The sequence below is a fragment of the Pinus tabuliformis genome, chromosome Q (assembly GCF_031772625.1).
Source record: "Pinus tabuliformis cultivar Carrire ecotype Pingquan chromosome Q, CPIR1, whole genome shotgun sequence".
NCBI lineage: Eukaryota > Viridiplantae > Streptophyta > Pinopsida > Pinales > Pinaceae > Pinus > Pinus tabuliformis.
The window spans coordinates 438,924,466-438,937,201 of NC_142296.1; the positions used below are offsets into that span (position 1 = coordinate 438,924,466).

At 32.5% G+C, this 12,736-nt stretch overlaps 1 protein-coding gene across 3 annotated transcripts in view; it reads right to left on the bottom strand.

Annotated features, from left to right (window-relative positions):
* Window positions 1-12,736, bottom strand: part of LOC149220101 (uncharacterized) — a 492,965-nt gene that overhangs the window by 423,972 nt on the left and 56,257 nt on the right. The gene's annotated exons all lie outside the window — the stretch shown is intronic.

Genomic DNA, 12,736 nt, shown 5'->3' on the forward strand with positions numbered 1-12,736 from the left:
TGTGGCGATGTAAAAAAAATTAAATTTGTTAATTTGATGAGAATTTGAATATGGTGCAAAAATATGGCTCTTAGATATCTAAGATATATTAATTAGATATACAGTATATATTATAATTCCAATATATAATTTATATATATATATATAGTATATTTTAAATATTTAGATTGGATATTTTTAATTAGATTAATATTTAAATCCAATCCAACCTTTTTGGTGGCAACCAAACCTACATGATAGTAGATATCACTACCACAAATAACAATGAGTCTATTTGGGACTTTGGTGGAATTTTCCTAGCCATCAACAATTTTAGTGCTAGAAGGATGGCCTGAGGAGCTAACCCTGTGGATTTTGTCTTTTATTGTTTTTAATTAAAAATGGGTCCTACTATCTTTCTGTTGGAACATACTTTTAGTTTGTCAAGGCCTATTAGTAACATTTCCAAAAATATAAGAATTTGATTGTTAAAACTTGAAATTTAATAATGAGGGTGAAATTTTTGTATTTGATCATATTTACCAATTTAATCACATATGCAATTTTCTTGACATATTTGATGATAATGAAATGTGTAGATGATTTAGTCTCATGTTAAGAGGAAGAATTAAGGTATAGTACTAGGTATTTCCTCCAAATTTTATACACAACTAGGAACACTTTATGGAATTAGTTTTAGATACTTATCAAGATTATGATTATGAAGAATTGTGTTTGGAGTTAAAAAATATGCACAAGAATGAAGGTGAGTCTATAGAAGATTTCCTTTTCATATTTAAAATAATTTTCTTAGATTCCCTCTAGATGAGAAACCTTCTAGAAAAAATTAATGGAAGGTTTTCTCTATCTTTGTTCTCTTCCTTGAATATAGAAACAAGAAAATGATGATGAATTAGATGATAATTTTCAAAATATAAATTCATGTGTAAAGGCTAGTCCATCACTTGAGTTAAATTCTAAGTTTGATTCCTTGCAATCCACTGATGGCATTGGAAAATATTAATCAATTACACATGGTACAATTTCATGAATGTAAGGATATATTAGAAGATATCAATATCAAATCCAAAATTGGTTCAAATGGTTTTGTAACATATGTTAGTACTTATTGGGTTGAAGGAAATTTAGTGGAAATCAATTCAAAAGCTTTAACTCAAGCAATAGATTTTGATATTGAAAATAATGTTGATCATTTAATCAATAAAGAAGCATCTAAATGTTTATTTTCTGAAATGTTTATTGACTTGTGTATCTTTATCCATTTGTTGATCATAATAGAATTTCTGATTTTCAAGTTAGCATTTCTTTGTGGAACAACTTTAATTCAAAAGAAAAAGAAACTTCTGAAAATCAAAGAGATAATAAAGCTTCTTTGAAACTAGTTTAGGATTTTGAAGCAGAAAATGATCTTCCTATTGACATGAATCATGAATTACATGCATAATTATTTAGTTCATTTGATAGTATTGATAGTTACAGTTTTTTCTATGACTTGGAGGAAAGGGAAGTCATTTTTTATGATTCATTTGGTGCTTATGACATTGAGGCACTTCACCCTATGGTGATGGTTATGCCAGGTTCTAATGTTATCAATTCCAAACTCAAATCTGCAATGCAAAACTAGATACTCCAATGTACAAAGTTAGATATAACAAACTCTTATTTAGTCTCTCTTCAATATAAAAATAATTATGTTTCCTCTAAAAAAACATTTCATCTATGCATAATTATGCAATTATAACTTATTATTGTGATGAGATATGTATTCTTCCTATGAACCCTTCTCAAGCATCAAATGATTTCCAATTAATTTATCATATACCAATTGATTTTGAACTGGAAAAAATATGTTTTTATAAGTTTTCATTATATAATAATAAACATGTTCTATTTATTGTAAATAAGAAGTTGGATTTATTTTTCTTTCTGCATTTACCATTAATTATTTTTTATGGACATACGACTACAAATATCAATTATTTACTAGGTGATGTCAGTATTATGGCTATATTAGTACTAATGACTTACCTTATGAAGTGGTGGAAGACTATATGTTATTTTATCCAATTGATTCATACCAAGTTGTTGATAATTTAAAATGTAAACTTAGGAGGATATACCATAAGAATAGAGTATTGCAATTTCAGCCAACGATTATGTCTTATCATCTTGCTTCGTCTTTCAGGATTAGCAATACCATCATTTTTTTATACTCTTCCATAAGGTCTAGTACTTGAAATTTCTCCACGTGATTCTTACTAGATCTACTATCCATCCATAAAACCTTTACAATCTTTACTAGAATTCCAGCTTAATTTTAATGACCCAGCCGAGAATTTGTTGGAAGAATAATTTCCAAAGAAATTCCCATTGTATAACAATGTTAATATTTGCTTTATTTAAATAGAATTAAAAATATCATCAACACTAACATTCTTCCATAGTATATAGTACTTGGGGTTCCTTTATATTATTCTCAATAAATATCCTACCCATCTATATTTTTTCCTTCAATAATTTCATGTTTTCCATAATAAGCTTCAAGATAGAAAATAAACATGGTTGGAGGAACTTTTTAAGGAAAAAATCTTGTAAATAATAATGATGTTATCTTACTTATGATGAATAGCATGCTTAGTAATATAACTATTACATTTGTTTCATTTAGATTATTCCAAATTCACTGATATTTTTTTATGTACATATGATTGCATGTTTGGAGTTACTTAGATGGTTTCACTAGCATTATGATTTAATTTAGTTTATGTTTATCTAGTGAATAATAGGTGTAGTGTAGATTAAATTACATTGACTCAATTTCATTTCTTGTTGTTTACTTTGTTTTTCATCTTAGTATTTATTTATACTTTTAGACTATTTTTTTTCTTCAATAAGTCAATCATTTAAGGATGAGTTTTCCTATCGGACAAGAAACTTGATTGAGGTTGTATTTAGGAATGATGAGAAACAGATTGTTATAGCCAATAGCATAAGACATTTTTCCTTAGAGAATGGAAATATGTTTGGATGGTTTAGGGAAGTGTGTTCTAAAATTGTCTACATTGAATACATTGAAAAAAAATTCTATGATATTTGGTTTTAGTTAATCATATTTTCACTAATTCAATCCCATTCATATCTTCCAATAATAATCTTTGATCTCTTCTTAGACACAATTTTAATGGAAGTTTCCGATATCTTTAAAAATTGTTGCTTGGAGTCATTTTTATCAAATTAACCTAGTTGTCTCCATGGTGTAGTATTGTTCCATTGCCTCATCACACCATTTGAAAGTTTGGATTTAATGGTCATCTTTAATATTAAAGAGACACTGAATACTTTGGTGAAAGGTAGTAAATATAATTTTTAATACTGAAGGCCCCCCATTTTCAAAAAAAATAATTTACCAAGACCTTATCCATGGTGGTAAGCTTAAACAAATATGTATTTTTTTCGAGGAGTTCTTCATGTTGGGAATTGAATATCTTTCTCTTGTTTTAATTCTTGGTGGTGTAATGTAAATGTGTTTGTGAATATCATTTACACTCTATTGCTTCTCATGATTTGTCCCATGTTGCTGGGAATCCAAATTTATTTTTTAGTTTGATTTAGTTTACCTTTATTAACATTTGTTCTTTTAGGATTTATTTAGCTTAATTTTATTTTGTTTTAGCTTTCATTCTTATGATTGGATTTTGTTTTAGCTTCCATTCTTATGATTGGATTTTGTTTAAGTATTTCTCTTTATCATTTTCTTAATTTTTGATCATACATATTATACATTTTTATTTCTTTTCGAACTTCTTATAAAATTTCAATTTTATTTTCAATTGGTTTTGTGTAATTTTGTTGTAGTTTAGTTTTAATAACTTTATTTATTTATTTATATTTATTTTTATTTCTTATTTATTATTATTATTATTATTATTTATTTATTTTTTCAGTTGACTTGTTAGGCCCCTATACTACTAGTGTAGCCCCTTATTGTTATTAGTACAACCCACTTATTATATTGATGTACCCATGTAGTGCCCATATTGTTACTATTGTGCCCCATAGAAGCCCACTATTGTTATTATTGTGCCCTTACATTATTATTGTTATGTCGGCTCTGATTATGTTATGACCCCTTAGACTCCTATATATAGAAAGGAGGTCTTTTCATTTGTATCATCCAAGAATTGTTCATTTATGTAATGTAAAGGAGGTTGCCCCCTCGAAGAGGCTGAATTATAAGACGTTGATCTATCTTTTCTTGAATTGGTTTCATAACATTTGGTATCAGAGCTTTGGATTCTAGGGTTTCGCTGCTCCAAACAGGTCATCGTGGAATTTTCGCTATAACTTTTTTTTTGCGACGTTTCAGAAGTTGCAAAAAAAAACCATTTGAGAAGAAATCGCGTTGAACCTCGGGTCCGAATTTCAGAGCTTTTCGCGCTATATTTGCGGAGATATGATCTGAGGAAGTTGGTCTTTTTGCAGACTCCTGAATTACATTCCAAACAGGTGACCTGGGGAAAATCGTCATAACTTTCTTTCTGAACATAAGATTGAAATTTCGTAAGAAGGTACAGAAAGAGGACAGACTGTAGTTTCTTGTATATATTTTTTAGAGCCAAATGTCAAAACAGTGACACGTGGCACTTCATACAAGTTCGCTCTTCTGGAAAGGTCTATAATCAGGTCATCTTGGGAGATTGTGCATAACTCTTTCTTGGAGAATCCAATTTGGATCAGACTGGTGCCATTGGAAAGAGGACACAGAGGGCTACTACAGTTCGCAATTTCAAAACTTAAAGATCTGAAAGTATAGAGTTACATTCGTTTCAAGATCGAGCTCCTAAAATCAAGAAAAAGCAAGATGAAGAAGTTTGATGGCAAGGATCCGGTAAATTGGATACTTCAGATGGAGCAATATTTTGATCTACATGGTGTACCACTATTACAAAAGGTATGTATTGCATCTTCATATTTAGAACCGGATCAATTTTTATGGTATGAAGGGCTTTATTCTCGTAAACAACTTGTTACGTGGTCAATTTTCACGGAGGAAATGATAGCACATTATGAGGATACAAAGAGCAACACCTTCTTTACAGCAACACCACAAAAATTGGAAAGAGTAAGAGGGCTTTGTGACATATTGGAAAGCAAAATGATGGAAACCAGGAAGCATACCCCTCACAACTATAAAAATGGAAGTGTTGTTTCTCCTAGCCTTCCACAACCTACAAGGGTTAGACCACAACAATTGGAAGAAAAAAGAGAAAAAGGGCTTTGTTACAATTGTGATAGCAAATGCACTAAAGGTCATAAGTGTGCTGAGAAGAAATTATTTTACATAGAATATGAAGAGGAGGAAGAAAAGGATCAAGAAGCATCAAAAGAAGAAGATATACGCCAAGACCCCACCCCAGAGAAAGAAGAAATGAATCAGACGATATCTTGTAAATCATTGGCAGGAATTACCACTCCTCAAACTCTCAAGATAGAAGGACATATCAAGAAGAAAAAGGTGCAAGAAGTGAAAGATCACATCGAGAAAGAAGAAATGAATCCAACCACATCTTGTAATTCATTGGTCGAAATTACCACTCCTCAAACTATCAAGATAGAAGGACATATCAAGAAGAAAAATGTTCAAGAAGTGAAAGATCACATCGAGCATCAAGAAATGAATCCGACCATATCTTGTAAAGGATTGGAAGAAATTACCACTCCTCAAACTCTAGAGATAGAAGGACATATTAAGAAGAAAAAGGTTCAAGCAGTGAAAGATCACATCGAGCATCAACAACAAGTTCTCCAACTTTTAAAGGATAACACCACTTCGGTGCAAAATCAAACGAAACAACAGGTAGATCAACATTGTAGTGAAAAATGTTTTGATGTAGGTGATTGGGTATTTTTACTGCTACATCTCAGGCAAGCTATTTATGAGAAGGAAATGTTGGCAATACTACATGCACTTAAAAAATGGCGACCTTACCGAATGGGAAGACTCTTCAAGGATGAGGATGTGGAAGCATTGTTTTGTGCTATTTCTATTATCCAACCAGATTGGATAAACGAAGCAAGGGATGAATGGAAGAAGGACGAAGAAGTATGGCCACTTATTCAAAAGTTGCAAAAGATCCCAATTCAAACAATATTGCCAGAAATTGAAGAGGAAGGAAAAATCATATTGAAACCTGGAGCAGTCACAGGAACAAGAACCCGACAACTACAAAATCAATCAATTTCAGAGTATCTCATCAAGTGGAAAAACTTACCCGCTGAAGATTCTACATGGGAGGACAAGAATTTTATACAGAAGCATCAAGAACTACTCAAGCGTTGAGGACAACGCTTTTTGAAGGAGAGGGGCATGTTAGGCCCCTATACTACTAGTGTAGCCCCTTATTGTCATTAGTACAACCCACTTATTATATTGATGTACCCATGTAGTGCCCATATTGTTACTATTGTGCCCCATAGAAGCCCACTATTGTTATTATTGTGCCCTTACATTATTATTGTTATGTCGGCTCTGATTATGTTATGACCCCTTAGACTCCTATATATAGAAATGAGGTCTTTTCATTTGTATCATCCAAGAATTGTTCATTTATGTAATGTAAAGGAGGTTGCCCCGTCGAAGAGGCTGAATTATAAGGCGTTGATCTATCTTTTCTATCTTTTCTTGAGCTGGTTTCATAACATGACTGTACAAATTTTTAAGATTGCAGGTTGTTGTAGAAGAAATCTATTCTAGTGTACAACTGAAAAAAATACTTAGATCATAGATCACTAAGGATGTTTCATGTGAAGTTAAACTATAACACTCTGAAACCTCAAACAAAAGTTTATTTTACTATAGTGAATCTTTAAATGTCATCAATACATATTTCTAAAAGTTTGATTTATAAGAAAATCACTCATATATTGATTTTTATGAAATATTCATTTATTGAAATAATTAAAGAAATACAAAGAATGACTAAAAGTGAAAACGAGTCTGTAGACTAACTTTTTATGCCTCAATTGTTTTCCAATCAAAGTAACTCTTGTAGCACTCCACTTCATATCTCCCAATTTTATATGCAAAGCAAAAGGGTGAGTGAAAGGAATTATTTGGATAATAGAAAGTTGTAAGAATTTTATATAGTGTGGGAAGTACAAGCAAACTTGTTGGGGCTATGGACACTTGCTGGCAGTGGGGTCGTGGTTGTATGATACTAATACAAACTCGTCAAGGCTATGGATTCTCACTGGAAGAAAATCAATGTCGAGACGTAAGGCTATGATGAATGCAAGTGTGTAAACATTGTGAATATAATAGCTTTGGCCTTTTGGCTTATTTCATAGTTGGTTAAATTAAAATTCGAAATTTAAGTAATACAACAAAATCTATGAGAAAAATATTGAGTGATGAGTATTTGGAATTTATTAAAAGAAAAACTTGATATATGGTGGTCGATTAGTGCTCGAGGTCCAATTCATGGAGCTATTCATTGAACTAAAGAGAAATGTTTATTTTGGAATTTCAAGATAATTTGAATAAAAAAATGATAAGATTTTGAATGAGTTAAATGCCTTGAAACAGGGTGGTTGATCAATACCCAAGGTCTAATTCATGGAGTTACTCAAATATGTACCCCACTTGAACACCAAAAAGTTAAGGGTAAACAAGTTTTTTTTTATATATTGAACTTCAACATTTGGGCCATGATAAGAATTTTGATGCCTTTCATCATAGAAGAGGATATTTTGAGTAGTGGGAAATGTAGGCCACAAGGCCAAAAAGTTCAAAAGAACCTAATGGGAATAGTTTAGAGCACGTGAACCATTAGAAAGGACTGGTCCACAACATTCAAAGGTGGTAAATAGGGAACCACAAGCCACCATATTAGCCTCTAGCACAACAATCATAGTAATTAGCACAATGATCATGCATAACATAGTAGTATCATCCTACGTAGCATTTTCACACCACATTTTAGTAGCACTCAGTCCAATTCGTATTAGCAAAGCTCGAGGCTAGCCTCCAGTTCAACCAGTAGTGGGAGCCAAGCGCTTGAGAGGGGAGTGTTGTACTTTTGAAGATCCACATTATCAGAGGGAATACCCTCGATGTCAAGGAAAGTTTGACCTGGAAAAACCATAAACTGTAATGGGAGACTTGGAGAAAGCTCATCAGATACATGTGACGGTGAACAACTTCCAAGTTGAGCACTAGTCCATTGTTCTTGAGACAAGAGGTATGATTGATGGCGTAGGTTTCGTTATTTTAATATATCTAAGTGCCATTAAATCTTTTATTTTTCATATTGCATTATCAAAAATTAAGCTTGAAGCAATATAACGACATGATTTCAGGCATGTAGGATGAAACAAAATGTGGGAAAGTTGGTAAAGGATCGTGAAGTTGAGATAAGAATGTGTAAGACTAAAGTATCTTTGTATACTACAGTCTTAGGATCCTATGATATTGTCACATGAATGGATTGGTTAGAGAAATATGAGGAAACTTTAGCCTATAAGGATAAGGTGTTGCATTTCACTAATAACAATGGTCAGAGGAAATCCTTGTTAGGGAAGAATCGAGGACTGTCTTTAAGGTTCATCTCATTGATGCAAATTATGAGATGTAGGTGAAAGTGGTGTTAGTGATATGGAATTGCATCATTGAAAGACAAAAAGTATGTAGAGGGTATAGAAAAGTATCCATTCTTACTGAACTAAAGGATGTGTTTCCAGAAGATTTTCCTGGGATACCTCCTAATAGGGAGATCAATTTTAATATTGATCTTAAACCTAGAATGTAACCTTTCACTAAAACACCATATAGTATTCCAACTCTCGAATTGAAGGAATTGTAGATTTAGTTGAAGCAATTACTATATTTGGGATACACATGACCTAGTGTATTAACATGGGGAGTGCTAATGATTTTTGTTAAAAATAAGGATCGATCCTTGAGGTTATGCATAGACTATCATCAATTGAACAAGGTGGTGATCAAAAAGCAATATTCTTTGCCAAGGATAGATTATTTGTTTGACCAAATGAAGGCAATAATTGTGTTTTCTAATATAGATCTAAGATTTGGATATCATCAGTGCATAATTAAAGAATAGTATATTCCAAAGGTAGCCTTTGAGACAAGATTTGGGAATTTCTAATTCACAGTGTTTCCTTTTGGACTAACCAATGCCCCATGTGTGTCCATGAGCATAACGAACATAATATTTCTAGAATATATAAACAACTTTGTGCAAGTCTTAATTGATGATATCTTGATCTACTCAAGGACATTAGAGGAGAATAATGAACATTTAAGACTCTTTTTATAGTTCTGTAGAGAAAATTAGTTATATTGGAAATTATCTAATTGTTAATTTTACTAATCCAAGATTCATTCTCTAGGACACATCATTTTTGGGGAATGGATAGCAGTGGATCTTGTGAATATTGAGGTGATTAAGGATTGGATAGCCCTAACAAATGTTCATGAAGTACATAGTTTTATGGGGATGGTATGATATTATCATAGATTCGTCGAAGGATTCTTGAAGATAGCAAACCCCAATACCGATCTTCAAAAGGAAAATAAGAAGTTTATTTAAACAGAGAAGTATGAAGAGACCTTTAAAAAGCTAAAGGGATTATTAATGACTACACTAATCTTAAAATTACCATACATGGAATAGGAATTTTTGGTATGCACTGATGTATCAAAGGAAGGTTTAGGATGTGTACTTCTGTAATATGGAAGGGCGATAGTGCATGCATCAAGGAAGCTCTGATTGCATGAGGAGAATTATGAAACACATGATTTGGAAATCTTAGCTATTGTATACACATCAAAGATTTGGAGACACTACATGATCATAAGAAAATTTGAATGAAAAGCTAATCATTATGGGTTACAAAACATTTTCACACAAGAAAATTGAAATGCAAGACAAAGAAGATAACCATAAATTAATTAGTGAATATGATCTTGATATTACATATATAAATAGAATAGTTAACAGGGTGACAAAATATTTGAGTCAAATACCATAGATCTTTTTTATTATCCCTTTGAAGACAAATTTAAGAAAAATACTACTTAGATTGCAAGTTGATGATGATTGGTACAAGGAGGTTAAATCAGAAATAGAAGAAAACAAAATGAGGATTCTGAAGTATGAAGTATATACATTGGACAGTGGCAGTCTACTATAATTTCATGTAAGGATTTCTGTGCAATTGAATGAAAAAGTGCGTTAATATATTATGAGTGAAGACCATTGAGTTGTATACATGGTGCATCTTGGTGTCAAGAAGATGTTTGCGGACTTGAAACCGCTATTCTTTTGGAAGGGTATGAAAAATAACATTGTGAATTATGGCAAGGTGTTTAGAGTGCCAACAAGCAAAGGCTTAAGATAGACATATGGAAAGGCTATTGGAACCTCATGCAGTACCAGAGTTAGAGTGGGAGGTTATCTCAATGGAATTCATTATGGGACTACTAATGACAACAAAGAGGCATGATTCTATTTTTTTGGTGGTGGATATTAACCAAAAGTCCTCACTTCATACCAGACAAGAGTGCATATAAGGCTCCTGAGATAACTTGAGTCTTCATTGATGAGATACTGATATTGTATGGAGTGCCAAAGAATACCATCTTGAATAGGGGAGATGTGTTTATTAAAATATTTTGGACTAATTTTCAAGAGGCCTTGGGGACCCACCTAAACTTAAGCACAACTTATCATCTTGAGACTCATGAGATAGATGGAAAGATGGAAAGGACCAACAAAATCCTAGAAGATATGTTGCACATGTGTGTAATGGATGAACAAAGAATACGGGAAGAGGTTTGACCATTGATATAATAAGCATACAAAGACAACTACCTGAGTTCCATTAAAATGGAACCCTTCAAGTTCCTATATGGAAGGCCTTGTAGGACACCTTTAAGTAGGAATAGACTCAAAGACATCCTTTTAATAGGGCTTGAGGTGATACAATAAATGGATGATCAGATGACCATGATTAAAGAAATGGTGTAGAAAGCTCAAGATCGAGAAAGGATCTATGATGAAGCTCATCATATTGATCTAAGTTATGAGATTGGAGACAAAGTGTTTCTAAGGGAAAGCATTTAAAAGAGCTTCATAGTTTGGAAAGGGAGTGAAATTATCTCCACGATTCATGAAGCCATTTGGAATCATAGAAAAGAAAGGACTAGAAGCAATAAACTTGCATTATTTGTATCATTAACATGCATGCATGACATGTTTTATATCTCTATTTTACGTCATTACATTTTTTATCCTTCGAATGTTATTGACTTGAGTCATTTGCAGTTCATGGAAGAGGGGACAATGTTGGCCAAGCTAGTCTACATATTGTAATTGTGCACTCAACAACTTAGATGTCGACTAGTGGACCGAGTGAAGGTCTAATGGGATAGTTATAGTTCTAGTTTAGCTATTTGGGAGGACACAAAGGAGATGCATCATATTTTTCCCTTATTGTTTTTAGACTTTAGGATGAAGTCTAGATTTAAAGGGGTTGTGTGTAGTGCCCTTCTCTAGTTGACCTGAGACAGACATTGCTAGTCTTACGTTGTCGTCTGAGACAATACTATGACATGCACATTATTATTTGAGGACATCAAACTTTGATGATCCAATTATTATTATTCATGGATGATGACTTGTAATGTGCTTATTTCAATTTTTTACTCTATATTATGATCATAGTTATGATATCTATGCTAATTTATAATTTAATGTTGCTTATCGTGCATATGTTTTGATGATTTATCTTTTTTATCAGATGTTACTAACAATTGTTTGAGTGTGGCAGAAAACCACCTTAGAGCACATATGCATGATGAGGTAGTAATTTTTGTCTGGTTAATTGAGCACAATTGATGTGAAAAGAATGAATTTATCTATAATATATTGTTACAAAATACTTATGACATGTTAGTGGTTGCAAGCACAAGTCAAGTTCTTAACTGAATGACTCACGCATGGGTGATGGGGTTTTACAAAGCATATTGTATCTTCATGGGAGAGGTGGGACAATGTCCCTGATTCCACCCACTAGCACTCCCTTCGTGACTTGGGTTAAAAGGTGTTGGATGCCTTCGCCTTGAAGTTGCATGATGTCATAAGGGTTGGATCACAGATTCAGTCACTCATGAGGTTTCATTGAGGGGAGAGAATCAAGGTAGACACCATGACCCTTAGCCACCATTAGTTTCGCAACATAGGATGACCTTAGAGTTAACAATGGTCTCCTCCATCATGCATATGTTTCCTATATTAGTCACAAATACTTGAAGGGAAACATTGTGGCACCATACGAACCATGTGAGGAGTTCTTGAAGGGAAAATATGACTTGGCACCCTTGGTATCATGAAAATAGAAATGATATTATAATCCAATAAAAAAAATATGGACTAAACACTAGAGTTAAAGAATACAAACAAAAATTTAAATTAGTGTGAAATACAAAATTTAATTTAGATGGGAGTTGGGGAAAGGGATTATGGATATATTTGAATCTAATCTTAGAGAAATAAAAGAATAAAAAAATTATACTCCATTAAATGTCTATCTATTCTAAAACATGTGGAGATAATATTCCAAATGAAAAAATTAATAATAATTGTAATAATTGTTGAATAAAATATAACGCTAAAAGGAGGTGGTGTGCATGTGTGATATCCCTCTTAGAGAGATT